The sequence below is a fragment of the Phasianus colchicus genome, chromosome 6, assembly GCF_987193195.1.
Source record: "Phasianus colchicus chromosome 6, bPhaCol1.hap1.1, whole genome shotgun sequence".
NCBI classification, from domain to species: Eukaryota; Metazoa; Chordata; class Aves; order Galliformes; family Phasianidae; genus Phasianus; species Phasianus colchicus.
In genome coordinates, this window is record NC_143441.1 from 33,103,502 (window position 1) to 33,129,781 (window position 26,280).

At 41.0% G+C, this 26,280-nt stretch overlaps 1 protein-coding gene across 2 annotated transcripts in view; it reads right to left on the bottom strand.

Annotated features, from left to right (window-relative positions):
• The window catches only part of FAM171A1 (family with sequence similarity 171 member A1), a 92,452-nt gene that overhangs the window by 38,243 nt on the left and 27,929 nt on the right, over positions 1–26,280 (bottom strand). The gene's annotated exons all lie outside the window — the stretch shown is intronic.

The following is a 26,280-nucleotide window of genomic DNA, read 5'->3' on the forward strand; positions in this document are numbered from 1 at the left end:
CCTCTATATCGATATTTTTCCCTGCCTTCAATAGTTCCTCTGTGTTATGCTGTTAAGTAGCAGCTGTTGCCTCTCCAATAGCTATGACTTAAATGAAATGCTGCATTGAAAAGACCCAGCAATGCTTTAATGGCCTCAACCAGACCAGTCCTTGGATTGTTTCCTTTATGGTTGCCCCATTCTCCTAAATGAGTACCTATTTCTCTTCTCTTGTCCCCCTTTCTCCCAACATTCTTGACTTTGCATTCACCTTTGGAAATTATATTGTTCTTGCGTGAACTTTCCTCCCTCAGCTTACTTCATCTCATAAGGTGCTGGACAGTATTTTGTGAAATTCCTCTTGTGTCATGGAAATGCAGCCACTAGCAAGCAAGATGTTCACACTCCAAGCACAACTCATTTCTTCATGTTCTGCTCAGAAATGAGAACAGGACTTCATTTTCATATATATTCAGAAACCCATTAATTTCCATGGAACAGTACTGGGGATAATGTTCTATTATACCAATACTGCATATTAGGATATTAAGAAATTATTTTCATATAAAACAGCAAGACATCACATCAAGAAGAACAATGAAGAGCTCAACAAAAGCTAGGTTGTGAATTTCAGTAGTGAAATGACACAGCTGAGTAAGCTGAGAAACATAACACAGCAATATAAAATTTAAAAAAGGACATTGTGATCTAATACAATCCTTCAAAATATCAGTACCTCTATCCTAAGGGCATTTTAGCTATAAAGATATTGGGTCCTTTAATAAGCAGAGACCTTCTGTCTAAATCCTAGAATACAAAAGTATTAATATCAGGCAGCCCAGAACAAAAACCCCATTAGAGAAATTCATCATCATCACAGTCCTCGCCTTAGAACTTGGCAATGGATGATGCCAATTTGGTGGAGATCAGCATGAAATACATTTTAGCTATTAAAGATTCTGGACTTGTTCCCAGTTTCACATTTAATAGTCAAAGAAAACAACATATATTGAAAAAACAGTGTACATACACTGGTGAATATATACCAGAATGCCCCCTTAGAAAACTTGCTTGATGACTAAAAAACCTGTGGAATTTCATGCATATGAAAACCACAATAATAAAAGGAGGCATTCATGTGTATCTATGTATTTATGAATTCTATATGTATTTACAAACATGAAGAGAAAAAGCAATACAAGTTTTTATTTTCAGAACCTGCAGGAACTCTTAGACCTAAAGTCAGATAGCTACTGTGATAATATTCCTCAGAACAGATGTGGCTAAGAGTAGTGGATCATGTATTAAAAAAAAAGCAAGGGAGTAAGACAAGCTGAACACCATACATAAGCAGTCTCAGTAACATGTAAGTAAGCCTTTCCTAAAACAACCATACATAATAAGGAACAATGGAGCTATACTGCTCTCTCTGTTAAATAGTAATCAAGGAAAAAGATTAGAAATAGCTCAAATTTCAAACCTATTTGATTCCCTATAGACAAAATTCTAGAATAGGAACTATGACTAAAATTGATTAAGTGATAAAGAGTGGTAGCCAGCCATGAGTATCTCCAGAAGGAAATTCATTTCTCTTTCATGTTCTAGTTCCCTATATGCAAGCTTCAGCCTGCAACCATCTCTTTCTGATAAGGAAAGACAGGAGTCTCCAAAATGCTGTTTACAAATGACAGTGATGAAGGCCTGAAGATGTCCTGATGTCCTGCTACTAAATCACTGGGGCTACTTCTCCTCTTTTATTTAGATTTTTTTTTTCCTTGAGAGAAGATAAAATCCTAGCAGCTTGAACAGCCCTGCTTTCTTTTCATGCATTATCTTCACTGACATACACACAAAATGTACATCATTTGCTGAAATTAAGGTTTGCTCTCGCACAGCAGCTTCTTTTCCTTATCTAATGCAGCAGTGAAGTCTGAACACTGAACCTGCATCATCACTTCGATTCCCACAGCAATAGAATGACCACAAGCTTTAAACTGAAATTGTTGAAGAAAATTTTCTCTAACACATTGACAGTGCTAAGAACTATCTACAAAGAAAGATTACCATGAAAACAAACCTCTGCAATAAATTTCAGAAGTGTGATGAGGAAGGTCCTGGAAGTTGGAGGCCTATGGCCAGTGCTGGTGCTTCTTTGCTACGCTGCCAAGCAGAGATGGCCGAGGTAACAGATTCCAGGCTGGTGAATTCACAACTCTGACCACTCTTGTGCCCCAGACACGCCAACCACATTCACAGCAGGCTATGCCTATAGCTCTAATACACCTGGCTCCTGACCAATATGGTGTGAATGGGACTTTTTTGGACCTGAGCTGTCATGCCTGTGGTGCCCTATTGGCTCCCAGTACCACTTGGGCATGCACAAGCAGAGCCAGCAATCATCTGCCACCACCAGCACACACATGTCCTGCCACTATATTCTTACAGCAGTGTTTCATGTCCAGGGCAAGAGCTGGTTACGTTCACTGCTCATTTCCACTAGTGAATGTACCTTGCCTGAATGGGCAAAAAGAACATGTGTCCCTGCTTAGCACTGCAGGCAGAAATGGGCCACCTGCAGCCATTACATAAATTGAGCAGCCTGGAAAACCGTGCAACCCTATCTTTGGGAATTCCTAAACAAAGTGGGAAAAGCAGGTAAGTGGGAATGCAGCAAATACAGGGTTAAATCCCATGAAGATCAAGGTTGCCGTTTGTACATGGACAAGCAAGTAACTCTAGCCTAAACTCCTTGTATTTCTGTCTTCCCTCAGCAATCACTGAAAAAACTGAAAAACAATCACAGCTTGTTTTTCAAATGAGAGCAAACCAAAACTACCAGTTACAGTGAAAACAGCTGTTTAAGTATAACACCAATTTCCTAGTACTACATTTATTGTCAGCTATATAAAGAAAAAACAGCATCTCCAAGGTTATCATTTGGGAAAATGAAATAAAAGACAAAAAAAACCCCTTCTATGTTAGCATATTAATGCAGAATTCCATCTGTCCACTTAATCTGATTTCTGAGATTTTACTAAGTCTAAACTTTCCCTGAGCAATCCCCCCCGTGCCATCTGCTTTATGAACCATGCTGCCTCCCCTGAAACACAAGTAACCTTAAGACAACTGCTTCCATAGTCAAAACCCCACTTCTTGGATTCCCAACCCTCTTTATACCACTGTGAACACAGTTTGGGGATGACTTACTTAAGAACTGATATCAAAACTCCTAAGAAGTGAAAAAAAACACACTGCTTTTTCTTGTTGTTTTTCAAATAAGCCAATAAGATTCTACAGGAAGAAAAACTCCCAGTGATGGCACACTGTCAAATCTCAAACACTGAAATAAACAGAATAAGTGATGACAACGACTGAGAATCAAAGATTACCATCTTATTTAGGTCCCAATCTCGCAATCTGGTTTCTGCGCACACGCTCCTCTGTCAGGCAGACTCCCTCTGATGTCTGCTGGACAGATGATCTCTCTTTTGGGAACAGGCTGACATAAGCAGCCGTTAGCACTTATCTTTTCCTCTGGAGGTCCCTATCCACGGACAATGTCAGGATATTACCAAAGAAAAATATTTAAGTTATCTAGTTTTGATTAGAGAAAAAAAACTTCCTGCTCATTTAAAAAAAAAACAACAAAAAAGCCCACAAAAAACAATACTACAAACTTTATTTTAAATTGTGTTCTCCTCTCAGTTTGAGTTTTCTGGCAGCATGCCTGTTTTTGAATCCTACAAGCCAAACGGATAAGCCTTTCTGCCTCCTAACCTCTTGTCCATGTGCAAGGTCACCCCCTCAGCCAAACAATAGGATTTTAATTTATGTAAAGGAAACCATTTTCCTAGAAAAAGAAGTGTTCACATCCCCTAGCCATAGATGCCAACTCAAGCATTTACATATCTTATCTTTTTAATGTATTTCATCAAGAAGTCTCTACTGAAAAATGAACATCAAAATAGTAGCAAAGTACATTCATATGAGAAAAAAGAAATACGTGTATAACATCCCTCCAGAAAAAGAAACACTGGTCTTAACTGATGTGGACCCCTGAAAGCATGTTGATGTGTACCCCCTCACACAGTAAGGTAGGCACACTTGTGGGATAGTCACCATGTATTCAGAACAGAGCCTGGTCCTGCAGAGAACTTACAGAACATGGCACAGCAGAGCTTTCCCCACTGTACAAGTAACCAAGCTTTCATCAGGGGTCAGTGTCTGCCACTGACCTCTATGAAGCCAGACCATGTCAAGGAGGGATGCGAAGGTCTGCTTCCACTGGTTACCTGCTTAGAAACTCCTGACAGCTAATTTCTCAAGATGAAGAGCTATTAAACAAAATTATCACAATTATTAGACAGAATTAATGTGATTCTCTCTAATTGAAGAAGAGCAACATCAAGTAGAAAGATCTCTATTTCCCTCTGTCCACAACACTGGTCTAGTAAGGACCACATGACAAGGCTCTGTTCTTAGGTCCTAACTTTACTAATCTAGGAAACAGAGGAGTTCAGAGAAGAACTATTTAAAAATCCAGAAGAAGAAAAGCAGTTTTGAGACTGGCCATCTGAAGAACCCAACCTCTTCATGCACTGTGAGAGAAGGCTGGATCACTGAGTGCAACATGGAAACTACAAAAAACGACATACAAGGAACTTCCAGGCTTGCCAATTGAGATGCTGTATAACCCAGCAGCTGTACACTGAGTGTAAGCAAAATTCAAGCATAATTGCTTAGTGGGAAGAAAATTTGAAAAGAGAACAGCTTACTAGATAGCAGATTCGCCAGTGCTGAGAGACTACGGGAAGGTTAATTTTCTTCTTTAAAAAACAAAACAAAACACTTTTAGTTGTAGATCTTTAAGGATTGTAATTGATATTTAACTCTAGAATTAATCAAATTAATGTTAATTCCAGAATGTTCATAAAGCTAGATCAAAAGCTTGTCTGTGGTGATTCTTTTTAGCACTGCAATCTGAATTTAATACTGTTGTGCTTTACATGGGAAAGAAGACTATCAGACTATCAGAAGACTATCAGTACAGACCACTGCAAGCTCTGAGCACTTGTAGTGCAAGATTTAATTATAGTCATCGCACCTCAAAAGGAAGATTTTTTTTCCCCCAGATACACAACTGACTGACCACATTTTTTTTTCCCTTCCATTGCTCTTCTTCAGAAATAGCAGAGATCTGCTGTACAGAGAGCTGCAGAGCCCATTCTCACAGCAGGAGCAGACACCCATTATCCTTTACGTCCATGAGATGCCTGACAGACGCACCTTGCTCGCCCCATCTCAGCAGACAATCAGGAGCTTTGGTGACCACTTGCTCCCAGGTCCCACTTAAGGCATTCTTGCCCGCCTCTGCAGCACAGGATGATTCATCTGTATTTTCATCTAACATTCCGTGCCACTACAAGTGCCTCGGGCATCGCTGGCACTGCTGCTTATTCCACAGTGCACAGGAATTTAATTTCCAGAGGACTGAAATGGTTTAGCCTAATTAAAATAACTGAATGTGATACTCAATATTCAAATAAAGCACAGTAGTCTTATGGGAAGGTCAGGCAGGTGCCCTACTGTCTCTTCAGGTTTAAAAATCTATTAAATAAAGGATTCAAAAATTAAAATTGAGAAATACATTCATTTTTCTCAAAATACATTATCTACTAGTGCTAATGCACACATTTACATAGGATTGTCACAAAAGGAACTCTGGTATAAGAACTAGAGCACTTTACACAATCTCCCATGACAACCAGGCTGCTACACAACCACATACTCAAGGGGGAGGGAGGGGCAGCTAAAGGATAATAAAATAAAGACATTCATCACACAAGTGTTCAGCATTTGAAAGAGGATTTGCATATCCTGACCTGCTAGATCCAAGAGTATTACCCACCAAAATTAATTTCTTGGCAAAAAAAAAAAAGGTAGGAATTTGCTTTAATTAAAAAAAAAAAAGTGAGGGCTATACGCATAATGCCCAGATGAGACTCTGATACCCTATTGTTAAGTGATTAAAAAAAGCATTTATAATTAACTTGAAACTCACACGGCTATGAAACTCATGAATAGCAATAGTTGCATTAACAGGTCTGCCTTTGATCTCTACAGGAACCATGCATGACACAAACTAATTTCATTTCCAAAACCATCTATTTCAAACATGGAATTATATAAAGATACTGTCATGCAGCGCAGATGGAAGTTGAGTTTCAAAGCTTTATCTTGCCACACGCATAATGCATTCTTTACAAGACCTGAAAAAGTAATCCCAGCATAAAAACCTCTCTTTTTTTTCTAATAGAGTACTTTGAAACTGTTTGGAGATCAACATGGAATGAAAAGTTCACGCACTGATTTTTTTCATTTGCTCAGCATTAGAATTTTCCCCTGATTCAAACAAGCCTGCAGCTGATTTTGCAACATCAGCTCTGAGACATTTTAAGGATAACAACACATTAAGCCCAACTGCTGCACAGCTCCCAGGGATTTTAAGCCACAGTTCTACCTACTGTATTATCAGCAGTCTGGGGAGGGGGGCTGAAAGGGCAGGTTTGTATGTGGCTTTACTGAATGGATTTGTTATGTTTTCTTGGAACAGCTTCTTCCTAATTCTATACATAACAACTGATGAAAACAATTTAAAGCAGATGTATTTCATGTTTAATTAAACCTGTGTATGTGTAATGGGGCAGGGAGAGGACAAGCACATTTTTATTTTCAATCTTAATCTACTTATTTCCTAAATTTGTGAATGCAAAGCTAGATGTCATTTTGGAAAAGCATATTTTAGTTTTTTGCTGGTTAGTTTTTAACAAAGCATTACCAGCTCTGACAAACCCAGCTGAAGGGACTCTCCACCTACCAGCAGAGTAAGCTGTGTTCCAGTTCTACCAGAGCGCTTCACTGATGTCAGCTAATAAACATACAGGGGCAAATTCCTGTGTTAAAATTTTATTACAGTTTTATCTAGGCACTCGCACATTCTCTTTTTTTCAAGTAACTAAACAGTCAATTTATATGCACTTCACTCCTTGAAGAGGTTATCCCCAGCTGGCACAGGCAGATGAAACAGAGGTGAAACCACACATGCTAACAACCTATTGCTCCAGCCTAGCGGCTCTGAGCCCAAAGGGCCCCGCAGTTGAGGGCCAATGTACTGCAAAGCAAACTCTCCTGCCTCTATGGCATGCTCTTCCTCTTTCTGTTGAGCTACCCTGCTGTCCCTTGAATCCGTCACTGTGCCAATCTCATTTACTAACACAGCACAGCACCAGCCTAACAAAATGAATTGCTTGCTGCCAGGTTATCAAACCAAACTGCTGAAGTAAAGCATCCGCAAGTGCCAAAGTCAACAGACTGCGCAGATGCGGGGGTGGAAAGGCACCAGGTCTCCTGGCCAAGTGTAACAGTGGGGCAGAAAGGAAGGGGACCACCCCTCCTGGCTTCTCTACAACGAGGTCACCTCAGCTGTACCACCAACTGTACTTCCAGAGCCCTCCTCAAACTGTACCTACACAAACACCTTGGAAGGACACCTGTCACTGTCCTTATTTACACATCCCTTGGGTGAATACTTGGCGTGAACAGATTCAGCAGATCTGTATCTGCATTAATCCCAGATAATCGATGGTTTCTTACTTCAAGGGTAAAGTACCCGTACTACAACAGTAACTCCAGGCCCCCATAAGGACAAGGACTCATGACAGTGATAGGAAAGGTCTTGAAATGGAGCAGTAAAGCCTTTCCTAAGGGCTCCATGCAAAACTTACAATCTCCCCTGAACACCCAAAAGCCTCTACAGCCACAGCTGGCATTTGGAGGAAGGAGGTTGCTGGTGATTCCTCCTAACCCCCAGAAGTACACTTGCACTCTATGTCTATGTGCCAGCTGCCATAGCTTCTTTTGGTTTTCTCATCATGGCAACCAGGATTAATCACCCCACTTTGTCTATAATGCAGCTTTTGTATCTTCCAAAAATATTTATTATAACTCCAAGTTCTTGAGATTTTTCTGATCCACACAATGTTTACATATCTTCACTTGGAACAATCAAAAAAACTAACTTGTGACCCAAGTCTTCTAGATAATTAATAATGACTTTTCTTCTCATAAAGAATGCTTAGACACTGGACAAGGTTTCCCAGGGAAGTGGTGGAGTCACATCCTTGGAGTCTTTAAGGAAAAGGCAGATGATGTACTAAGGGGCGTGGTTTAACGGTGCAATATTGATGGCAGGTAGATGGTTGGACTTAGGCGTCTTTGTCAAATTCAATGATTCTATGATTCTATGACATCGAATAAAACAAGACCCCTACAGTTCCCTTCCTCCTAGTACCACAAAGTCCTCTCAGCTTGACACACAGTCGTTTGTCATTGCCTTTTGTTTACTCCTTCATCCAATCTCAGTCACGCAGAAGAAATCTCCTAATCCAAGTCAATAAATTTTTCAATTAATGTTTTTGAACTGAGCTGCTGTACTGTCTATATTTTAGCTGTGATGGCTGCATATACAGAACGCAACAACTGACTCAGCAATCAAACCTCATTTCAATTTAAATTATTGTAATATTGATCTCAATTCTTGGCAGGGGATTAATTTTATGGCTGTTACTATTTCATGAGAAAAAAATTACTAATCAGACTAAAACTGAGAATTTTTAAACATTACTTTCCATTCCCCTATGCCTGAAGTCAATTATGTAAATCAGCAGTTATTGGCTCTTCTGTAAGCCCACAATCTAAGTACAGGCATAGTTACACTTGCATCATTCATCTTTCTTATGAGCTCATTTTCTATGGAAAATACAAAGCAAAACCATACAAGATTTTGATATGCTTTCCTACATAGCTTCCTATATCCAAAAAGACTACTAGAAGCACATCCTTGTATTTCTTGCTTACCTTGCAACACTGCAGTGCTCATAACAGTCCCACAGCTACAACTGCATCTGGGAGACAGAGTCTGACGTGCTGGGGGTGCACAGTTCAGGTTTTGGGGAAGTGACTAGGAGGAGCAAAGTCCTCTGAGAAACTGTCTGCCTGCAATGGACCTGAAGGAGTTGGTATTGCCCTGTAAGTTCTTGGTGTTCACAAACCAAAATACTGAAAAACAATGAACCACAATGTAAGTGACTGATTAAACAAATCTATGAATTCCAATTTCTCTTGAGAGATAATCTCAACACAAAACACCATTGTGACCATTACACATATACAACAGAATAAGGCTCAAGAGGAGATGGACAAGGATGATGCACTCATGAAGCTCAGGGAATAATGCAGGGTGTGCCTGACCACAGCTGCTGCAAACAAAGCTGAATTTATGTCAACACAAACAGGACTGGAGGGCAGCCTCTGTTTCAGATAGACAGCTGTGTCAGTGGAGTGGATCAACTGACTACATCATGGTTGAGTAGATGAAATGTTTCTTCTTGAGTTCATTTTAAAGTATACAAATGTCTGTCACAATTCACGAGCCCAATGTCTAAAAGCTGAAGAACTAACAAAAGAAATCTGAACACAGCACTGGGCTTGAGCTGGTTTTAACCCATGCTTTACTCTCCAGAGAATGGGGACACCCAGCATTGTGCCACGATGCACACAGACCAGTACCTGGGGTCACACTGGGTTGGTGACTGACCTATCTACTACCACTGCTCTATTTTATTTGCTACCAGTAGCTTACAATTGTACTATGATTTCAGTATATTTCATATCATTGTTATTTCAAGAATTCCAAATAGCCATAAATCTCTGCAAATAAATACACGCATTATGAAACATCATGCTCTCTCCAGGTGGAGTATCTAAAAGAACCTGGTCAGAGGACAGGAGTCTGACGAATGCTTGGAGTATGTGCTAGTTTATCCATTTTAACAAGAGGAAGGGGTTACTGCTCATACTTCAGCATAAACCCACTTCAGATACTGATAGCTGTAAACATCGCTCTGCTTAAGCACTCTCCCACAACACAGCTTCCCTCAGATTCCTTCACTTTGTGTCTTCTGCTTCTTATGATCATGTTGCAAAACACACATCTGTTTAAAAGTAACACTATCACTACGGGCTGCTGGCATTTGCAGTTTGACAAATACATTCACTTTCCCATTAACAAGCAGATACGTGTAACTGAAAACATTCCAGTGGCTCTCTGCTTCCTTGGCACAGACATCAACATAAATGTTTTGTAGGCCATTTAGACTATGCATTAAGCTAGCATTTTAAAGTATTATTCTGGTTTAAACAAAGAGCTGTAGAGTAGGAAACAGTTCTACTGTGCACAAGCAATATTTAAAGGGGAAGCAGAAGGAAAGAATTTCTAAATAGCCAAATAATATGACACTAAATAGGCATACAGAAGTTCTATTAACAGGATGTACTGGGGGAACTAATAAGCAAATGAAAGAATACAAATAAAAGAGCAATAACTGACTTCTGAAAAGGCTAAACGTTTTATTATATTATGCCTAAGATGAATATAAAGATGACAGGTTCACATATGTTTGATGACACTATGGGTCATCTAGTCCAACTCCCCTATAGTGAACAGGGATACATACAGCTACATCAGTTGCTCACAGTCCCATCCAGCCTGACCTTGACTGTCTCCCAGATGGGGCATCCACCACTTCTCTGAGTAACCAGTGCCAGTGCCACACCACCCTTACTGTTAAAAACTTCTTCCTTATATCCTATCTAAAACTCTCCTCTTTTATTTCCCCTTGTCCTAGCACAACAGACTCTGCTAAAGTGTCTCTCCCCTTCCTTCTTACAGTCCCCCTATACATACTGAAAGGCCACTCTCAGGTCTCCTCAGAGCCTTCTCTTCTCCAGGCTGAACAGCCTCAGCTCTCAGTCCGTCCTCATAGGGCAGGTTTCCCAACCTTTGGGTCATTTCTGAGGACCTCTTCTGGACAATGCTCTCCAACAGTTCCAGTCCCTCTGGTACTGAAGACTCCAAATCTGAACACAGTACTCCAGATGAGGCCTCATCAATGCAGCGTAGAGGGCCAGGATCACCCCCCTTGCCATGCTGGCCGTGCTTCCTTTGATGCAGTCCAGGACGCAGTTGGCTTTCTGGGCTGTGAGGGCACAGTGCTGGCTCATGTCCAGCTGCCATCCACCAGTACCTCAAGTCCTTTCCAGCACGGCTGTGCTCCCTCCTTACATCCCTCGGCTTGTACTGATAGTGGGGGTTGCCATGACCCAGGCATAAGACCTTGCACTTGGATTTGTTGAACCTTGTGAGATTCACCTGGGCCCACTGCTCAAGCCTGTCTGGGTCCCTCTGAATGGCATCCCATCCCTTAGGCCTGCCAGCCAAACCACACAGCTTTGTGTCATCTACAAACTTGCTGAGGGTGCACTCGATCCCACTGTCAACATCAGTAATGAAGATGTTAAAGAGCACAGGTTTCACTCAGTATGACCCCTGGGGGACACCACTCATCACTGATCTCCATCCAGACATGCAGCCATTGACCACCACTCTCTGCATATGGTCTCATAACCAGTTCCTCATTCATCAAACAGTCCACTTATTAAATACACATCTTTCCAATTTGGAGAGATGGACATTATGGGGGACCATGTCAAAGGCCTTGCTAAAAGTCCAGACAGATGATATCAGTGGCTCTTCCCTTGTCCACTGATGCAGTTACACCATCATAAAAAGCCACTAAGTTGGTCAGGCAGGACCTGCCCTTAGTGAAGCCATGCTGGTTATCCCATATCTCCTTCCTCTCTTGCATGTGCCTTAGTGTAGCTTTCAGGAGGATCTGCTCCATGATCTTCCCCTGCACAGAGATGAAGCTGACAGGTTCTTGAAGCTAAGGAAATACGTATTTCACACTGGTATATACTCTGGGTTTTTTTTGTTTGCAACTAATTCTGTTCTCACACTTATAAAGTAACTGCTAAGAAAAATAAGTGTGCAACAGTTATCCATTATTTTAAGAGAACCAGTACATTTAGTCTTAAAAACAAACGTAGTAAGGACTAGAGGAGTGCTAACCACTTTATAAATGTGGAAAATATACATGCAGAACCCTCATCTTTCCTTCTGAAATTAACAGTTTTAGGAAATCTACAAATACAATTTTTAGCAATAAATTTATTATAATTTCATACTACATATTACTTAATTTGACATCTCCTTCCCTGAACTACAGTGTTTTATTTTAAAGTTCAGTTAATTTCTACATGTGCTGGGATTTGGAAAACTAACATTCCACAGTACAAAAATAAGGTATTTTTTCTGTTTCACTGAACATATGTTCTACATCAAAATTACTCTTCCTTCCTCCTCCCCCCCCCTTCACACTCGGCCCTGGGAAAAGCACTGCACACACAACCAGTGCACGTCTGTACATACACATACTCATGTCCCAGAGCAAGTAACTTTATTTACAGGAAATCTGATGTATTTATTTCAGCAACTGCTCTAAGAACCTCAGTGGCCAGTTGCTCTCTTGAGGTTACAGAATTACTTAAGGGAGCAGTAAAATACCAGGGGATTGCTATTATTATTCAGAGCCAGACAGAATTCCCAGGCAGCCTCACACTGCTGTACCAGCACTGTGGGATTTCCAGCCATCAGTTGGCAGAGCACGATGTGCTGCATTTTAAAGGACTTAAAAGGGAAAGATGCTAGGAAATCTAGCAACATTCATCCTGAGGGCTACTGCCAGGATGCTGCCAACCACCTGAGCTGCCTCAGATGTTACAAACGCAGGACTCTGCGCCCATGGCTGTAGCTAGTTACCTGCCAATGCAGAAGAGCAAAACAGTGGCACTGTTTCTACTAAGGTGCAACAAAACTACAGTAGGCACACTAACATTCCCTTCCGCAGGTGTGGGTGGAATACATCAGAGACAAAATTACTAAAAACCTATTTCAAATTGCCTTAAATGGCAACGCAAAACAGCACTTCCATAGACACAAGTTTTTCCCAGAAAGGCCTGGGTTATGCTAACAGTGAGATGCTCAATGTGACCATGAGGGATTTTCAACTTTGAGCCATTCAATCATTTGGCCCATCTGAGTGAGCAGTGAAATAAAGGCTGGTAAGTAACAATCATTAATCGCTAATATTATTAAAGAAAAGCTTTAATACTTGAACTTAAGTTCATATTTCTGGCAATTAATATAAAGATTTGGCAGTTTTTTTTTTTTTTTTTTGTGATTATGTCCATGTGGACCACAAAATCCCTGAGATCTTAAATAGCATGTAATATGCAAGATAACACTCAGCTAAGTATAGACACTGTTGCTATGCTCATTTAAAACACGGCAATTCTTATGTTACCTGCAGTACCAAAGCAGCAGCAAAATACATTTTGTATTTTTTATGGGTATGCTTTTATATAAAACACTGCTGTCTCCTTTGGAGGTTGGTTTTGAAATTCATTTTTGTAGCTGTCATGTTCAGACTGCAGTGAGGGGGTGGAATTTCTTAAAGTCTCTTTTCAACAAGGCATCTCAGTGAACACATTTTGTAGAGCCAGCCCCCAATTCCTTTGCAAGAAAGGACTTTTACAAAATCAAATAAGTACCTGCGGAGCATAGGGGGCGAGATTTCATGATTCACTTCTTAGGGATGCAGTGCTAAACTTGCAATTGGAACAGATGGCTTTGCAGGCCATAAGCTATTTCTGTACCATGTCTATATTCTTCTGTAAATTAGAGGGGTTTCCTGGCAGAATTCCCTGGGGATCGTCTCCTGCATCACCCATTACAACACCTACACTGAAGACACGTGGCTCTGGCCTTGACATTATCCCATGTCTGCTGCCCAGGCCTTGCTGGAGAACATGAGTAGAGGGTGTGCAAGAGGCAGATGCTCTCTAGCAGACAGACCTGCTGCAGGGAGTCTTCCCCAGCCCAGCCTCCTGGCACAGGGCAAGAAGCACAAAGCTGGGCCCTCACCCAGGCAGGGATCATGGCCTGGGTTATTCTTCTTGTGCTGTGGTCTCACCTGGCTTAAAACTATTAAAACCAATTACAGCAAACATGTTTAAACAGCAGCTCTGCTACAGTTATATGATGGGGACATTTCACATTTGTCTCCCTCTGTAATAGCTTGAGACAACCCTTTCCAAATTTCACACGAGGTTGTGTCAAATAGGAGAGAAAAAACAGGTTTCAGAAGACCATCATATATAGAAATGTCTGTGCTCTTTGTATATTTATAAATGCTTCCAAACAGTCCTATCAAAAATATACATCCTTTTTAGCTTGCTTACTTCAGTGGTAGCTCAATTCTATGGTTATCAAACATTCTCCCAAATCAATAAAAGCCAAAGTTAAAAGAAGCCCTCAAAATCACACAGCACAGTATTCTGAATATTTGGGAAGTGCTGTGACCATGAAGCGTTCAGAGCAGTGGGGACGGCACTTTGTACACCAGTGCTGAGCCCCAAGCCCTGGAGCTCCTACGTCAAGGGCAAGGAAACACAGGGTCTAGAACACTCACTACAAAAGCAGCATCTTCCTCTCATTTTGTGTAGGCAGCCCTAATTACCCTTGCATATCATTCATTTGCAACAGTTAACAGATGGGTAACTTGACCTACTCTCTTTGAAGGAAAGCAATCACCCATCCATGGACCTGGTTAGATTTTCAAGGCAGTGTTGTTCAGCTTTGCGCCAGCTCCAGAAACTACAAATTAAACCGGGAAATTCACACATGACATCTAAAAAAGAGCAAGCCTTAAAAAGGTAAGCCATCAAACTTACCAGTGTTATAATAACAATTTTATCATTACTAGAATTTTTTTATATAGTTTAATAGGATTCTTAAAAGCAAAAAGAGTGAAAATGATTACTGAATGATAATTGAAGTCTACTTGGTTTGGGATTCTTAAGAAGTAAATATAAACTCTACTTAGGAAAAGAAGCTCCAAACTGGAAAGAACAGTATAATATCAGAGAGTGAAAATGTTATACAGGCAGGCCAGCATTTAGCTTTCACATAAGTTATAAGTTAAATTAAAGCCTATGAAACTGTTTATTCTAGCAGTTTGGTAGCTCGCAGAGAATCTCTGTTCAGCAGTCAATGAGGATCAATGTTTAGCAGTCACCGGGACTTTAATCTCCTATTAGATGAAAACATAAGTATCCCTGTGTATTGAAAGACCTCTGGGCAGAGTTGGGATGGGGGACGTCAACGGCAGAGGCAGAGACACAGTTAACACAGCTAGGAGCCTTCCTGCTGCCAGACTGCTGAGTCTGCCAGCTTGGGTGAAGTGAAAGGGGACAAGGAGACAAGGGAGAAGGTAGACACTCTCTGCAGAAACACCAGTCACTTCCCAGGGAAGCTCCTTAGGAAGCTCTCCAGGCCCAGGCAGTTTATCACTGTGGTCTGAGCAGAGAGAAAAGCAGTTGGGGTCTTGCTGGGGGCTGCCCCATCTCGTGAGCCCAGTCCTCCCACTCCACCAGCCTCAGCCAGAATCACTCCTTGAAGACCACATTCACCTCAGACCGTGCAGTATCTGCTCTGGGCCAGAACACCTTGGCCTTCTGACTTCCCTTTTCTCTTCTCGTTGGGATCATTTGCTACATTTTATTTATTACCACAGCTGGTGGTTTAAGATCCTCCTACACATGTACAGTTTGTACATGCAAAATATTATCTCTCCCTGAATATGGGAGGACAAAACCCACAGCTAAGCACTTCAGGCTGCTGCCTGTGATTCACAGAATGGCCCAGGTTGGAAGGGACCTCAAGGATCATGACTCTCCAACCCAGGCTACCAACCTCCCCATTTAATACTAGACCAGGCTGCCAGGACCCTATCCAATCTGGCCTCGAACACCTTCAGGGACGGGGCATCCACAATCTCTCTGGGCAGCCTGTTCCAGCACCTTACCGCTCTCACAGTAGAGAACTTCCCCCTCAACTTAAAACCATTTCCCCTTGTCCTGCAGACAAGACCAAGTTGATATGTCCGAGCTGCCCAAGTGTGGGGTCACATACAGTGGTGCTGTCACAGACCAGGCCACACAACAGGCAGCTCTGCTGGGCAGCAGGAATGCATCTGTTGTCCTGCTCCATCCTTTGGTCTCTTACCTCCCAGAGTGTCATCCTCACCCTGCCACCATACAGATGTCAGCTAGGGGGTGCATAGCTGAGGCAGAGATATATGAAAAAATTAAGGAATAAGTTAACACTCTGCCTTCTTCCTTCTCACTAGTCAAGACAGGCTGTAAGAGACACAAATGCTTCCCTGCCCACACATAGCAATGCAGTGCTGCTCGGGGGCTGCGGGAATGTTACAGCCTCTCCTCCCATCCCCAGAGGCCCAGAGTGACTCACAGAAGTGCTGACTCCAGCTCACGCAGGCACCAAAAGCAGCAGCAGGGTACTGGGGTGGGGGCAGGAACACGAACATCACCCAAGCTCTGCAACAGTACAACCTCCAGTCTTCTGCTGCAGCATCTACAGAAACTCCTTGGCTCTTAGATCTGGACTCTGCAACAGATCCCAGTCCCGTATTGGGAGGAGACCCTGTAGCACATGTCCCCTCTAAACCCTGCAACTTGCTTCCCACATGATCACATTTTGCAATAGCTGTAACCCCTCTGGATCCTGCCCTAGCCAGAACTAAAAGCCAGGCACCTCTCCCTCTGAAGCTTTGGCATAGCTTGTTTGACAGCACTCAGCATCTGGGGCATTTGCTGCAGATTGCAAGCAAGTTCCAATGAGAAAGACATCTAGCATTAACATGACTCCTGCAAACACTGGAGTAAGCCATGCATTCTGCAGCTAAGTGCTAGAAGATGATCTTCACATTGCTTTCTGGGGAAAATAAATAATCTAGCGGAATAGTAGTAGAGGACATCATAAAACTTTGGCAATTGGATATAAAGCAAAACCTAAAATGAAACCTAGTAAAAAAATTAATACACTTAAATACACAACGTTTACGTCATATCTGCTCTGTCCTTAAATGTAAAAATCTTCATGTTTTTATAATGATAAATGACTATAGATTACAGACAAATTTGTTTACATTGATTTCTTCATTAGCCATTAAATACTTGCTTTACACTGAAATATTTTGCTAAAGAGGTTTATTTGAAGTGCTTACGGTTGCTGCAGAAGGCTGTTGGACACTGTCACTTCCAGACTAAGCTACTTCCAGAACTGCAAGCATAGGCAGTCCTAAGAATGAAATTTTTTCAGTCTTCATGATTCCAGAAGCTGAAGGGATTCATACTCCAATGTCACCAGCATACACTTTTGAGAAAAAGTCAAGCAACATTTGGTCCAAAGGCTAGGTCCCTATTTTTGAATGCTCAGTTCTGTGTACATCTAGCAAGCTAGTTCTCAATTGTTCTTATGGTTAGGACATGAAGAAAACAATTTTTAATACAAATCCAATTTTCCTTCAAAGCATCAGAGACCATATGGAATACAAAAAGTTTTTATGAGACAGTTGTTTGGTTCTGCTCTGTTGTCGACTGCCAGACTGCTTTAAATGAGGACTCAGGAAGGCACACTTCTAAGGTACAAGCATATGGACAATAATAGCAAGGCCAGTAGCATTAGATGCATGAGAAGAATTGCATATTATACCCAAATTCTTGTAGACTTGTAGACATCATTTTCAAGTATTTTTGCATTTGTTTTAATGGAATTTTTGAGATTCAAACACACTAGTGAGAATAGCTAATAAAAAAAATGGAGAGACAATATAAGTCTTGCAGTTGCTATACTATGAAGACTTAATCAACCTGTGCTTATAAGCAAAGCACACCTGATAAATTCACAGTTTACAAAATAGTTTTACAAAAAAACACACAAAATAGGGTATCTAAATATACTCTTCTTTATACCTGATCTGAAGAATCCTACGCTAACATTTATAATTCAGGTCTACTAAAAACAAGACTTCTTCCATTAAAGAACTTAGTCTTAAAAAAAAAAACTCCATCAACAGCAACAACCAAAAGACAAACCACAACCACCTGATCTGCAATGAAACCTAATTCCAAAAGCATTACTTTAATAGCAGAGCTGTAGAGTCCACCAGCTCACCAGACCCCTTCGATTTCCAACCCGTGTTCTGCTCAGACACAGCAACAGTGAGGTTAGAATGGGAGTGGCCAAGTTTTATAAGGAAGAAGAGATTATGAATACTCCGGGGCTGAGGGAACAGCCCACCAGCAGAAGTGGAGGAGGTTGCTCAGCTCTAGACACTCTTCCTGCTGTGGAGCCTGCCTGTCCTACAGGCCCACACACTGCTCCTGCTGGGGAAGCCTCACAGAGATGCTGTGGTGTTACACGTGGGACCAATGGAGAGCCAGGTGGTTGCAAAGGAACAGACCTATTAGCCTCCTCCTCCCACACCTTTTTTTCTGCACTCTTTTTGAAAAAGGACACGACATTTTGTGAACTGCGTGGTGACCACATTTGTCCATTGTACTGAAGGGGACACTGCCTCCCCAGCAAGTACACTCACAATGGCTCTTTCTTTAACTTTGAGCCAGCAGCCAGGCGAGTGGGCTGAGATGACAACCTCCCTGTGAGAACAAGCAGGGCTCTGGAGACGCACTAATCGCTGCTTTGATTGACACTACACAGCCCATCCTAGGCCTATTTCAGAAGCCAGCTCTCAGCCTGGTGTGCTGCTACAGCAACCCAGGAAAACATCATGTGGGAGTGCTGACAGTGGGCTCTTCCATGACTGAAATGCAGAGACTCAGCAGCAGAGCAGGAGCCAAGTATCTCTCCTCCTCTGCCACCTTCTGTGCTCACCACAAGGTCGAGAAGCAGTCTGAGGCCTTCCCTGTACCCAGCCCAAACACAAAACATCTACCAAACACACCTCAGTTAACTTCATTTCTACAGTAATGTTTCAATTCATTTCGATCAGTGGTTGGTTATCTAATTTGTGGGCAAGGGTGAGCTGCTATTCAAAAAATAATAATTAGGTATATATATTAAGAGAGTAATAAAGGAGTTTGTCTGGGTCTCTCAAACAGAAAGAAACGTTTCCTTATGCAGATGTGTTTGGTGGGTCAGCCTCAGCAGCACACCGCAGAACCAAAGGAAACAGCCATCTTGAAGCCAAGGCCAAGACAGACAAGGAAAATATTTTTGACTTCTCTGCTCCTTGGAGATCACTTCTTCCTCAGCATGGCTTTAGACTGACCAGAATATCCACAAACTTAAACAGAGCCTCAATGGGAATCAAGGCTTTGGGCCAGCTTTGTACAGGGGAGATGCTGCCTCTTTTTGCTTTTCAAATAGAAGCATTTGTGAAGGGCAAAAAAAAGCTGTGCAGATCACCGAGACATCTAATTATGCTTTGCTTTTTCACTTGCAGTAGATTTGCAGCTTTCTGACAAGTCTACAAGGACACAAAGTTTTTAACTTAGCACTAGAAATTTTCACAGTCAATACCCTGACAGTTAGCAAAACAGACGATGGGTTGCAGAGATTTCTCAACTTATACAATTCGGTCTGTGGGTGGTATTTTCAAGGGCTGCAGTCACCCTTCTGAGAGGTGGCTGTTGCACCTCTTGGTTACAGGGAGGACAAGGAAGCAGTTTGCCATAGCAGGCAGGACTGACAGCCTGCTGCGACATGCTGACTGCTTTTGTCATGCTCTGTGCCAGAGGCAGAGCAACACCCGGACACCACAGGAATTCGCTGCACTTCATTTATGTACAGCCCCATACTGCTGTTGGTGAGACTGCCACACGTCATGTCTTAAAATTGTATTTTCCTGTGCAGCAGAAGGAAAGAATGTTTAAAAAGGAGTCACTTATTAAAAGCAAAAAAAGAATTACCTGGGAAGTTTATCATGTCTTCAGCTTAATAAAGATTCCAGACAAGGTGGAATTGAAAAATCTGAAAATCAGAATATCACCTAATTTCACTGCCTCCTACAAAACTTTGTTTTATGCATTATATCCCCTATTCATTCCAGCCCTAATAGAAGTGTTGGCTCAGATGCCTATAGGACAGAGAGGACCAACTTTCCTGCAGTTAAATCAAGAAACCGCAGTTTCCACTTCACGTGAGCTTTGTTCCAGGGCTAGAACACTTGATCATATGGTATTAATATACAGCTAAGAAATCCAACAAGAAAGGCCTACGATTTTTGACAAACTTTAGTTCAGCACCATTCAGTCTGGTGGTTGCTTTATTACCAATGGCACGCAAAATCTAACTGTGTCTAACATTTTTTGGATTGAAAGGTTCTTGGTAGCTTAGCTCAAAAAGCTTAGAATATTTTTCAGTGCCATACAACCATGACATATCTGAGAGTAACAATATCAGACCTCAGAACGGATTCAGCTACACAGTAAAGCTGCCTGAACCATCCCATTTCTGCACAGCATGGCCAAGGGTAAAGAATGATGTAAAACCCTCCAGCAGCACTCTGCAGCTAGCAGAACTCTGCAGAGATCCACATCTTCCTTGTCAACCACATGCTGCATGCCAGTGGTTGACTGAGTGCCATAAGCAGGACAATGGTCCAACAATGCTCTTTTACTTGGTCTCACTGGCATTTGGCTTACCTTTCAGGTCTTCTGCTTTGTGCTGACTTCTTTTCTTTGCAGATCTGCAATTACCAGATAAAGCTCTAAAAGCATAAAAATCCTGTTACTGGAAATGTAATGAGGGGTTTTTACATCACCTATTTTAGGCTGCCAGAAGCATTTAAATCCAATATCTCCAGGGAAGGTCACCATTCTCTCTAGTGACAATGCACAGAATGCACTATTGCAAGCCAGTTAAATGCCCACGCTACCTTAACATCAATACAGAAAAACGCTCCTCATATTGCATGCCGCAAAATCAGGTAGCAATTAAAAAAACAGAGTTTAATAGTCAAAATCTCTCTCTGTGAAGTACTTGGTAAGCAAAGGGAAAAGAGAAACTGATCAAGAGAGCAGAATTCCCTTTAGTTGACTTGAATTCAGCTGTATTCATTTATTTAACAGATGCATAGATAGCAGACCATTATTTGTCAGTTCTGAATAATTTCACAACACAACATTTAACCCCCAGTGGTATTATCTCCTTTTTCTCTCTGACCACTATGAAGCTGCTAAAAATGTGGTTAATTGGCCTGCTATCAATACTGATAGGACTGTAAGGGTGAAAACTATGCATACAACCAATACTGTTTCCCACAAAAATAATCTCCTAATTAAGGGGACATGCTGAGACAATGAAATTAAGTTGTATTCTAGTTTTCAGATGTTCCAATTCCAGCTTGCCTAAAATGTTCACTAGGTCACTTCACAAGCATACTGATGCAAACAAGTCTGCTTGCAGAAGTAAGATTCCTGCATTTTACATGATCTATCTTAGTTACAGCAAAAGAACAGCATTAAGATTTTACTTGAGACATATACAGCCTTGCAACTGTATGTTCTTTGCCTGCTGTCTGTTATGTTTACAAGAGAACACAAAGAAGATGCTGTATGATTTTATACAGCAAGAACCACTCCTCACACAAACTGTACTGCAGTAAATTATCTCATTCTAAATCGTCTTGAAAGAGCGATCTTACTGAAAGATGTCCTTTGAGAAAATACAAGAGAATATTATGGAAAAGACGTAACACTCCAGCAGGCTGGAAACTAGTTTAAAAAGCAATCTGTTTTCCCTTCCATGCTCAACAGAGAGAATTATCATCAACAAACCACTTTTAAAAATCAATCGGTTTCCATTTTCTCCTTGGTGCACTTTCACTCCTGATGTCTCCTCAAGATCTTCCTAACAATGACTGCATTTGCACCTGGATTTCAGTTGACATTTGAATTACCTTAAACATTAAATGGTAGCTGCACGTAGAAGCGCCTCACTTAGCAGTTCCTATAGATGTGAATATAATGGATGTATCCCCTTAATTACAGCTAAGCCTCCCCACACCCGCTCCCCGCAAAAGCCCAACCACTCGCAGAAGCCAGAGCTGTAACACTGCGTTCGTTTACCATAGTGTCAGAAACAAAGCATAGTAGTGGGCAAGCTTTCAAAATACAAATTCTTTTGCTGTGAGAGCTCTCCTGTTTTCAATCTGTTACAGTTAAATGTGCGCGCTCATTAGAAGCATGTTTTGCACAAACAGGGCTTAAAGAGCAGTGAAACGTGCACTTTCAAGTCAAGTTAATATGGCTGCTCACAAGTCAACATGATATAGCCAAGCAAAAAGGCAAAGTGGGGATGCAAAAGGAACACCATTTACCTGCCAAGAATAACATAATAATCAAACCCACACCGTTTAATTGTATTTTTTTTCCAAATACTGCATATAATCTTTCACATTTAGTCTACTTAAATTGGCTCAGGTCTCTCCCTTGTTTTATAAGTGCCTTTTAAAAAATGATTATTATTTTTTAAAGCTGTTAGGTGACTTCAGTATTGTGATGACTGAAACTTCCACAATTTTGGTAAATATTCAGGAAAGTTATTGGATGGTCGCCCTTAATTAGACTTTCTCAACTCAGAGAAGGCTCTCCGATGACGTTACTGTCTTCAATGATCTGCATCAGTGTTTGCCTGAAGGGACGGGCTTTTTTCCCCAGGTATACAACGCACAAGATGACCCAAACCCTGTACGTCTGAGCAGAGAAAAGGGAAAGGGACAAAAGGAAAGGATGTGCACAGCTTCCTTCTCTTGAGGACAGAAACCTCCTCTTTGCGTGCATCACTGGAAAACAGCTTTGATACAATTAATGACATGGTAGAAAACCATATAGTATCTTGAGGTAGAATTCCATTACTGTTCCATTTTTTAATCAGCTCGTGGGTTTTTTTTTGTTTTTTTTTTTTTGTTTGTTTGTTTGTTTTTTTTATTGTTGTTGTTGTTGGTTTTTTTTTGGTTGGTTGGTTGGGTTCTACCCCCCCCCCCCCCCCAACCCCCAAATACTGACAATTAAGTACAAATCCAATTGGCATTTTAAGCCCTTTAACTCTCTCAAAGGACAGAAACACATATTTCACTGTATTAGAATTATTTCACGTTCCTTCTGCAATAGTACACAGATGCCATGCAATTTGGTACCCCAGATCATTGCAACCCACCACACAGAAAGGACGAACATTGAGAAAAGCATTAAGGAAGCCTTTCTAATGGAGGTTTGATTCAATCTAGCAAGTCTGCAGGTCTCAGTCCAGCATCTGTCTTGCTTTGTAACTTCATCCATGCTATGTGAATACAGCTATACCACCTGGATCAGAAGACAATAACTTTGTTAAGATCGTGAACATTCATCGCTACATCACAGAGATTTCTCCTTGTAGCACTCTTGTGATCCTATTAAATAGTTCTCCAACCTTATAGGAAGTGTTATTAAAAGGAGAGCTTTACATCTTGGATTTGGGATTGCTGCCGACTATTACTTCTTCCAAGCCCTGGCTTGTACTAAAAAGTATGCACATAAGGGGGAAAGATGTAAAGGAGGAGAGAAAACTGCTATGAATCACGATGCATGATGACTTTTCATGAGGCTCTGGATGAGATTCTGCATCAGTCTAAGGATCCTTTAATTTTTTTCCACAAAGATCTATTTCTTCTCTCCCTTCTTATGTCTACCTATAAGCAAATAATTTTTTTCCACCATTAGCAATACAATTCATGCAAGAAGCAACAAACAGACAAGCTATTCCTTAGTTTTGATCACTCCTTCCTTTCTGGCTTGAATTCTAAAACGAAAGTCCAAATTTTGTCATTTAGTCACACGTGTATTACAAACAGACAATATGATGATTAGCATCACTTCAGTACATACAGTACATCCACCTACAATAAGGCTGTACAGTTGCAAAGATGAATAGATGCATGGTCGTTACAAATAATACTACAATAACTTTTATCTCACTTCCTCGTTTATAAGACAGAAATGTCTGAAAAAGTATCTGATGGAAGAAACCTTTGCTAAACAAAAACTTAGCAGCGTTCTTCATGTCTCTTCTTTAGGTTCATGTCCACGTTACGAATCCTGATGGTTGCTTCAGTGACTTTAAATATCAACTTTTCCATATCCCACACACGTTCTAGTTATTTTACCAGTGAACATGTGTTCATCATTTTAGAACAAGACCAAAATGAACACAACTGCTGAGGTATGAAAGATCTGGAGATCCCAGCCACAGCCGCTGAACCTCAGAAAGGTTGTAACCTGAAAAGGGGCTTTTACTCAAGATAAAACAACAGTAACTAAGATGACAGCCTATAAGATAAAACATCATGCAGTTCCAGAAGTGTCTGAAGTCAGCTTCAATAAATTGTTATCTTGACAGCAAATGTAACATCATAATGGAGTATGAGCTATCATCAGCCTTCTCAACTAACAGATATAGTCTTAATTGGCCAGCCATCTCATATTTGTAAATATTTAACAAAAATGATGGAAAATATTAAAAATGAATTAACTGATACTGAATTATTTATTTTATTTACAAAAAATAGGGCTGTACTGCACTCAAAACAAACATTGTCCAGCTCTTCCCCTGCTACAATACAGGATAGAGAATTAACTATTCCATTGATTTCTGTTTGTATGTTTGAGATGGCTTTTAGCCATATCCATTCAGGGTTATCCAGAGCCAGCGGGTAGGTACAGCTCACCTGACAGACCTTGATGAGAGAATTCAGTCACTGCTTTGACTGAAAACAAATATCAATGTCAAGAAATGATGCTGAACCACCACAGCGTGCCTTCTGGCAGGTTTTTGTTTGTTGTTGTTGGTTTTCATTTGCTTAGTTTTTAAGTAACAGCAAATCTTTCTTAACAGATCAGGGACTACCGAATGATATATATGGGAGTGATCCTGTTGCATTATCTTTTGTTAGGCTGTCAGTTACTGCAATGTACCAGTGCAACAACTCAAATAATTACACTTGTTCACCCGATTAAACCATTATATTGGCACTCCCAAAGGCTGTGCTTTATGCATTTGGACACAGCTTAATCCATGCTCAGCCTCCAAATACACAATTATTATAAAGTAATTAACAATCTTTCACTCTGGTTTGTATTTAGATGAATCAGACACATTTCCACAAAACATTCAGGAAAAAAAAATGGAAATAGGATTTTCCACAGCAGATCAGACCACTGGTGAATCTAACATGGTATTTGCCTCTGGCACTGCCTTGATACTGCAGATCAGGGGGAAGAAGATTTAAGATGGCCTAAAAAAACAAAATGTAAAAATAAAAAATAGAATTGCATAACACATGTATGAAAGAGCACAGCATAAGGGAGAGAACATTGTCTTAACACTAACTCAGATAATAAATTATGCCATTTCCCAAGGGTTAGTTCACTGTTCAAGGTCATAGTTCTGCAAGCAGTCCAAGGAATAATTAAGAACAATGCCAAAATATTCCTCACAAGCATTGCAAGTGAGAACAGATCTGGAAATACAACAGAAAATGGTATTTCTACAAAGAGGACTCTGTCTGTCAAGCTCTCATAAGAATTGATGGGGAGAAGCTTCCAGTGGGCACAAGATGTTTTGCAGAAGCAAGTCCAGAAGGGAATTCCAGGGCAACCTCTGCAGGCCTTCAATTCCCTTCACTTCTGCACCTGCACAGGCTGCTGCACAGACCCTAGCTAAAAAGATACCTAAAAAAGGATGGTTGATTTCTACCCAGATCAAATCACTGACTTGGGGCAGTGGGCGGCAGTGCTGTCAGCGCAGCTGGGAGGCGGTGGGGTTGGGGTTCTGAACATTCAGCTGTACCCTGATTTTCACATTCGCAGGAATGTCAGTACATTCACTTTTCTTGCTTGATTTTGCATTTTTGGAGATGAGAGAAGTTGCTCACAACATATATCATTTAAGACGTTTTACGTTTAACAAGAAACTGCCCATGAGGGAGCTATGTTGATATTCAGGAAATAATCCCCCATCTATTTCATTTCAACTAAACATGATTTTCCCAGGCAAAGAACTGCTCAGTCTAGACTGATTCGGATCAAACCCCCACCCCTGTAGACACAGCAACTGTGGGACTGCACTGTATGTTCTGCTGTGCTCCAACCAAAGCCTAAAGCAAACAATGAGGAAAAAAAGGAAGAAACCCACTTCAAGAAAAAGGATAAAAATGAGAAATTGCTCAACAAAACTATCCAGGCAAAGATCAACTTGCAGGAAAACTTCAGCAGGCTCTAAGTACCACACTGGAGCAGTAAGCAAGACACAAAATGAGGCAAGAGAGCAAAAAAAGAACCTGGGATCCACTTCTGCAATTTCACTTGGGATCACTTCCCAACTAACAATCAATTCTGGCAAACCAAATGTTGAAACAGAAC